Genomic DNA, 8,717 nt, shown 5'->3' with positions numbered 1-8,717 from the left:
TTTACTACTTTTCCTTTGAATGTAGGAAGTAATATTTTATTCAACTCAGTCAGGCTTTCAACTTGCTCTTGAAAGTTATAATAGTCGAATGCACAAGGTGCAATTTCGATATTGGGTAATGCATCAGCAGTTTACCTCGTCATGTCAGTGATTGCAGACCTTAGAGAGCTATTTAACTGTAACTTGTCAGAAATGTCCAGATCAACTAGCTCATGTCAGCTAACGTTTTTCAGATAGGTTTTTTAGCCCATTGATTTTGTTGTAATGTTTGGGTCACTCAGATATTACATGAACACTTGAACGTGCCGTCCTTGGCCAGCTCTCCTGCTATCTCTCTCAGAATGACCTTCTTGATCCTAATCAGTCAGGTTTCAAGACTGGGCATTCAACTGAGACTGCTCTTCTCTGTGTCACGGAGGCTCTCCGCACTGCTAAAGCTAACTCTCTCTCCTCTGCTCTCATCCTTCTAGACCTATCTGCTGCCTTTGATACTGTGAACCATCAGATCCTCCTCTCCACCCTCTCCGAGTTGGGCATCTCCGGCGCGGCCCACGCTTGGATTGCGTCCTACCTGACAGGTCGCTCCTACCAGGTGGCGTGGCGAGAATCTGTCTCCGCACCATGCGCTCTCACCACTGGTGTCCCCCAGGGCTCTGTTCTAGGCCCTCTCCTATTCTCGCTATACACCAAGTCACTTGGCTCTGTCATATCCTCACATGGTCTCTCCTATCATTGCTATGCAGACGACACACAATTAATCTTCTCCTTTCCCCCTTCTGATAACCAGGCGGCGAATCGCATCTCTGCATGTCTGTCAGACATATCAGTGTGGATGACGGATCACCAGCTCAAGCTGAACCTCGGCAAGACGGAGCCGATCTTCCTCCCGGGGAAGGACTGCCCGTTCCATGATCTCGCCATCACGGTTGACAACTCCCTTGTGTCCTCCTCCCAGAGTGCTAAGAACCTTGGCGTGATCCTGGACAACACCCTGTCGTTCTCCACTAACATCAAGGCGGTGACCCGATCCTGTAGGTTCATGCTCTACAACATTCGCAGAGTACGACCCTGCCTCACACAGGAAGCGGCGCAGGTCCTAATCCAGGCACTTGTCATCTCCCATCTGGATTACTGCAACTCGCTGTTGGCTGGGCTCCCTGCCTGTGCCATTAAACCCCTACAACTCATCCAGAACGCCGCAGCCCGTCTGGTGTTCAACCTTCCCAAGTTCTCTCACGTCACCCTGCTCCTCCGCTCTCTCCACTGGCTTCCAGTTGAAGCTCGCATCCGCTACAAGACCATGGTGATTGCCTACGGAGCTGTGAAGGGAACGGCACCTCCATACCTTCAGGCTCTGATCAGGCCCTACACCCAAACAAGGGCACTGCGTTCATCCACCACTGGCCTGCTGGCCCCCCTACCTCTGAGGAAGCACAGTTCCCGCTCAGCCCAGTCAAAACTGTTCGCTGCTCTGGCACCCCAATGGTGGAACAAGCTCCCTCACGACGCCAGGACAGCGGAGTCAATCACCACCTTCCGGAGACACCTGAAACCCCACCTCTTTAAGGAATACCTAGGATAGGATAAAGTAATCCTTCTAACCCCCCCTTAAAAGATTTAGATGCACTATTGTAAAGTTGTTGTTCCACTGGATATCATAAGGTGAATGCACCATTTTGTAAGTCGCTCTGGATAAGAGCGTCTGCTAAATGACTTAAATGTAAATGTAATGAACACACATAGGACATGTTCCCAAATGATGAAGGGAGGCCCGAGTTAAAATGTTTGTGAACCACCGCTCTACTGTGTAACAATTATTATGAAACCTAAAATAATTAGTGGCTTAATTCTGCTGTCCTGGTTCTATTACTTTTTCATCAACACCATCCCTATCTCCCTGAGTTTGCAACTGTCATTTTGTGGTAATGTTATATGATGATATATAATAAGAAGAATTTGTTCTTAACTGACTTGCCTAGTTAAATAAAGGTTAAATAAAAAAATTAAATAAAAAATATAGACAGTGTAATGTGACAACTACTTGGTAGTCAAGCTTGCTTGTTGAAATATTACACCAAATATAATATGGGATTTTGTTGTAACTGTGCTTTCTCTGGGTTGTACTATGTTTCCTAACGTATACTCATATGTAAGAATTCTAGATATATGTTTAAAGTCTTCAAAAGTGACTAAACAGAAAGTGTTTAACACTTGTACACCACATATAGCCTCTTTGCTGAACTCCTCCTTTGACTGTTTATTTGTGATTCTACAAGGCAGACATAATACTGCACATTGTCCACCTATACTTCACACTATTATTTGTTTATTTTCTAATATGTCCACCACTTTTCAATTATGTTATGTATATCTTCATTAGGATCATTAAAACCAGGCAGGCTCAAAAAAAGGTACTAGGCCTTAACCCTTAACTTGATTGTTTATTTTTTAAATATTAAATTAAGTGTGTTTTGTGTTTTTTAAGTTGCTATAATTGACCATACAAATATGTGGCATTTTGGCATAGTTTCTCAGTAGCCTAAAGATTATTCATTGCATGTGTATCATGTACTGTCACTGAGAGAATGTTTTATGTAATATTAGGTATCTGATCTTTATAATTCACCAATTAAATTTGGTGTGCCCCAAGGCTCTGTTTTTACAACCATACTGGTTTTATGCGGTATTCAGAATTGGGGTGACAAAGGTCGCTGATTCGAATCTCCTGGGAAAATCTGCTTTTCAGCCATGGAGCAAGGCAGTTAACCCCCGACAACAACTGCTCCTCGGGCGCTGAGGACGTAGATTCACAGGGGTTGGGTTAAATGCGGAAAACACAATTTGGTTGAATGCATTCAGTTGTGCAACTGACTTGGTATTCCCTTTCGCTGCCATGCAACTGTATTAGAGCAGAATTATAGAGTGAGAGTGGCATGAACCAATCACATTTTGACTTGCAATGGGTGGAACCGTAAAAAAAAGTGTCTAGGCACGTCACTATTGAGAGAGCAACAGCATAGAATCAGTGGCAATAGCAAGCAGTAATCTTCCCACGCTAGTAGCTAGCGTGTGTTTTAATTTAATAGTGTGTACAATCACGACGACAGCTGCAGCAGCAGCAGGTGTTAACAAGTTTAAGGCGGATGATATTGCAAAAAATATTTATATATTTGTTTTGTATTTTAAAGTACAATCCATTCTCAACATTTACGTTATATATTAGTCATCTAGCAGATGCACACATCCAGAGCGACTTACAGGAAAAACCGTCCCATCCATTGGATGTAACAACCTTTTTTTTGTATTTTTGTATTTTTTGAACTGTAATTTTTCCCCTCATTCAGCAACTTCAATCTCTCTAATCTCCAGTTCCAGATTCCAACCCTCGGTTTCCCTCATCCCATCCCATCTGTCTCTGCTGGCCATCCCCTTCGGATTTCAACGCATTAAGTGATGCTATGTTGTCTGTTATTTTTCTCGATTTTTTGGCTTGATACAACATAGGCTATGTTGCCTCTGAATGCCTAGGTTAAATAGTAATGGTTCGCCACTGTGTTTTTTTTACATTCTTGGGACATTGTGTCATGGTCCCCTTGATCTTTTGTCTAGCTCCTGGTCTGTCCCAGGGACATCACTTGATGGTAGGAAAGCAACATTCTCCACCCCCGCCCCTCCCCCCAATCTACCCAGGCCATGCGCACCCTAATTTCATTACACATCACCCCTTGCTACTGTTACCAAGCCCATCAAGTCCCTGATTTGTGAACCACTGATCCATTCACAGGTCTTTGTCTTTTGGCAATGTATTGTTTGCAGGGACACTACGTCCTAATGACTATTAAAATTAAAGTCCTTGGAACATCCTAAGAAAGTCCTGATATGGTCCTCAGTGACGTCCTAGTAACTTAGCGGGAACTAGACAAAGGTTCCCCAGTGAACATTCCCTTGGGACCATCTCGTGACGTCCTGAAGACTAGTAAAATGAAGTCCTGACAACGTCCTAAAAAATTCCATCATGTGACCCCCTTGACCATTATGAAACGTCTCTTTCTGATCATTGGATGTCTCATGGATAACATCCGACACAAATAGGAACCTTTTCATAATGTTCCCTAATGGACATCAAAATACACTGAACAAACATATAAACACAACATGTAAAGTGTTGGTCCTATGTTTCATGAGTGTAAATAAAAGATCCCAGTAATTTTGCATATGTAAAAAGTTTGATGCACAAATATTACTAAGTAATTTAAGAGTTTATTCGGAAGATAACAGCTCTATAAACGTTCTTCCGTGGTGCCCCGACTTTCTAGTTAATTACATTTACATGATTAGCTTAACCAGGTAATATTAATTACAGAGAAATCATTTTATAAGTTAGCATGTCATATCACTTAATCCGGCATAGCCAAAGACACGACATATTGGAGCCCCTGTGCGAGGAATCTAAAATAGGATGAAGCTTTTATTTTGATTCAGCATATATAAAATTGAAAAGCAGATTACATAATATACCAAGTTGATTATATACATTATGGGAATTGTAGATCGGAATTATTGGTGCGTGTGTGCTCTGGAGAATCGCCTCCGTGTTGTGCTCTGACTTAGTCAGTGGGTAGCATAAGCTATACAGTTCTGTAGGACTGATAAAGCTATCTGAGAAATAGCGTTTCAGACGCGTGTTGGCTAGGTCATTATTAATTTCTCGAGCGAGGACAAAGAGCCAGCCGATTGAAATTTAGGAGAGATTAGCTTGACCAGCGATAAGTATCTCTCTGTCTCTCGCGTTTCGATGCGAGTAGACCACGGTGCGTTTCGTTGTTTCCCGCGAGTTCCGGTTAAAACATCGTCAAATATCGCCGAAAAGGGTTGAACATAATACGTTATAAGTAAAACCTTTCCCTTGCCAAGGGAATCCTATGTTGAGCATTTTTCAGGCATAAAGTAGCATTAGCTTGCTCGAGATGCTAAGCTAACAAAATGGAAAACAGCCATTTTGTTTGTGCCACATTGTAATTCATCCGTCTTGAGTTGGATTTCAGCGTGTGCCAGCAGGGACCTTCCTTCAAATAATTAGTCAGGTGACACTCAAGTCGTTACTCGTGATATCCAGACGGATATCGATGTCTTATTCAATTGAACTAATAAGTGAAATTGCCAGATTTACATTCTCAAGTTTAAATAATATCCAAATTTATGAGTTTTCTAAATGAGACTTTGTAATCTTTTTTCCACATTAACCTAGATGATAAACCTCTCAGGTTAATTAAAGTTTAAATCCCATATAGCCTATACAGGTTTGATTTATCATTAAAATTGATCAATCAGTAAAATTTGGTTTTTGCAAAACCCATTCAGTAATCCAGTACTGACAGAAGTCCCGCCCCAGCGGGAATCCCATGTGGCTTCAGCCCAAGGAAGAAGTGTACCATAGTGGGGAGTGTTCCCAACATTTGATCTACTGTTTACACTTATGATATCCAATCAATGGAGATTGTATGGATTATCATCTCATTCAATTTAATAAGTTAAATTGTTGAACATACCTTAATGTTCTTGCAATCAAATGAGACACTTTTAAACTTCCCATATTAACCTGGATGAAGCAACCTCAGGTTAATTCAAGTTTAATACCCAGATAGCCTACCCAGGTAGGATTAATCATTGGCATTGATTAATTAATTCAATTTGCTTTTGCAAATTCATTCACGTCCAATTTCCACATTACTGGTACAGTACTGATGGTTCATCAACATCTATAAATAGATTAAACTTGTCTTTGCAGCTTCCAATGAATTCCAAACCCAAACATTGAAAAAAAAATAGGAACATTTTTCCTCAAAATTTTTCTAATAATGTGCAAGCTACCAAAGGAGGTGGTCACCACTCCTCCGCTAATTAGTGAACCTCCACCCATAAAAGGATTGATCTCTGACCTCAGCAGTGATACCAACCCTAATTATGCCATTAGAAAAACAACAGCCGAAATTGCGAACGCTCTCCAAAATCAACCATAAAATACAGGCTTTGTGACTGTTCTCTCCACTTTAGCACCTATGTATCGCCATCAAAGGTTGGCATCGGTCCAATACCACAGTGCACAGCTGAAGCACGTGCAAGACATGGCTAACATGAGGGCACAGGTGGAGAGAACTGAGCAACTATTGACAAAAGCAGGAAATGAAAACATTCTGCTAGTCAAGGAACTGCGTTTGAAATCGGAACAATTAAAAGTAATTGCAAATACTTATGACGATGAACGAGCACAAACTCTCCAACAAAATCGTCATCTGCAGGAACAACTCGATTTAGCCAAAACTAAATGCGATGTAGTCCACGCCAAACTAGATAAATCTGTCGAGTTACCTACAAACAGGAACGCGCAATTTGATAACATGCAGGCAGTTTTGTTTAACGTTACTCAAGGTAACAATGTTCTACTCCAAATTCTGCAGACCAAAGACGATCAGTTGATGAACACAATGACAAAGTTGGATGACAAATCAGCAGAACTTATTGAAGTCGCTGACCAAATGAATGATGAGAGAACTCAGGTGATGAGGATGGAAATATTGATTTCTAAGCAAGCAAAGGAAATCTCATCACTGAATCTCTCGCTCCGTACTCGAGACCTCTATCTGCAAACCATGACAGATAAGTTTGAGACCGAAAGGAGCAGGTGTGACACTCACGTGTCCAAAATTGGTACTCTAAGCGCTCAAGTGGACTCTGCAATGCAGCAGAAGACCACCCTTAGGTACCATCTGGAGGAAGTCCAGAATGGTCACGCTCTACAGCATGACTACCCATCCAAGCAACCGGAGTCCGGTACTCAAAGGAGTGAAGACGATAGGTTTCAGACATTGCCTCCATCATGTGTCCCTCAGTCTTCTCCTCTTGGCCATTCGGCACTGAGTAATATGGAGCCTCTTGGCCAACAAAGCCAAAGCTTGGCTTCTCCTCTTGGCCTGTTGGCCCCAATTTCTCCACAGGATGAAGCCAACCCTCTCCGCCCGCTTGGCGCGGAATACCTTGACAAACTCGTCAAGAATTTCCCCACCTTTGACCCCGTTCCAGGTCAGCCAAACGATACTGAGACGTTCCTAGCTGACATAGAGGACGCGTTGGGTGGCTACCCGAATGCTACGGGTTCTGACAGGGTTTACCTGTTGAAGCGAACGTCGAATAGACACGTGACGAGGTTCATTCGCCTACAACAGCAACACGTGCTAAATGACTACGCTAAACTTGCCACAGCTTTGATATTAGAATTCAGTGGTTCTGCGACTCGCAAACACGATAGCTCACTGGCTAACACGGTCAAACAAGCTCGGAACGAACACCCACAAGCTTTCTATCATAGGCTTCGTTCAGCTTACTTTGGCCTACTTACGGAAACAGGAATGGAAGAGCTGTTACCATTCAAACAAATGTTTCTGTCGAACATGTATCCCACCTTCATTACCTACTTGGGCCCTGCAGCCCACGTTGGCTTGCCTATCTTACAACTCAGAGAGCTTGCAAGCACAGCTTTTGAGGCATCAAAAGTTCACAACGCTAAGAGCCCTGACCACTCGGTTTTGAAGTTTAACCAGGAGCACTCACTCCAGTTAGAGGGTGCATTATCAGGTATTGGAGCGTCGAGAGATGACGCACAACAACAGTTTCTACCACGAAACCATGATTCCAATAACCTCCGCGGTCGAAATAACTGTAAAGTACGTAGCCATCAACATGACTACCGCTACAAACGACCCGTTCGCTACGTTCCTGCACCCAACCCACAAAAAGTGTCAGAGCACAAGGGTAACAAAGGGTTGAATGACGATCAAAACGTAGACCAATGTTCTCCAGAAGTCCCACTACGGGAAGAACTTAAGCGAGAACAATTTGAGAAAAGGGTAAAAGATAAGTCACAAGGACTAGACGGGGAATTACCGGACACCAGGTCCGCAGGAATTAACACCCATAGCAAGGACGTTAAAGTTCAAATTTCTCCCGCTCTCATTCAAGACCCTATCCAGGGCCCGCTTGATCAAGAAACAAGCCCCCGGGCTCTGTCTATAGACTCTGATACAAAAGTTGCGAAGAAAAAGGTCAAACGCTTCGTTAAAGCCAAGCCCACTCAAAATCGGAAAAGTCAATCTGCTTCCATCTTGAACAGACATGGCACATCACGTCGTTGCGAACGACCACTCCACTTTGTGGGGAATATGTCCACTAACCACGAATCTAAACGGCCATACCTGGAAACAGTCCTGGAGGACTGCTTAGCTTGTCATGCGCTAATTGATTCGGGTGCGACAATATCACTCATCTCTCAAACATTGTTTGATGATCTCAAAAGGGCTTTGAAGCCAACTAAACGTTGGTTAAAAGTGGAACGATGCGACACTACACTTCGAGGGGTCACTCAGACTACCTCGCCTCTCACATTGAGAGTCATGCTGAAACTACACTTCCAGGACGTATCGCTCGTTCACCCTGTGTATGTTACCAGCCTCGAAACTGTAACCCTGCTACTTGGAGCAGACTTGATGGATCGGTTACTCCCATTGATGGATTGGAAAACCAACCAGGTATGGTCACAGGCCACAGTGCCTTCTCCACTGACCACACTGTCTTCCCCTAACGCTAGCTGCAATGCAGTCATTCACGAGGGGTGTCTGTCGAAAGCACCCCTTTGGGAAAAGACGTTTAGAAACCTCTTGGTG

The sequence above is a fragment of the Salmo salar genome, chromosome 20, assembly GCF_965601325.2.
Source record: "Salmo salar chromosome 20, fSalSal1, whole genome shotgun sequence".
Classification (NCBI taxonomy): Eukaryota; Metazoa; Chordata; class Actinopteri; order Salmoniformes; family Salmonidae; genus Salmo; species Salmo salar.
This window is presented reverse-complemented; position numbering follows the sequence as displayed.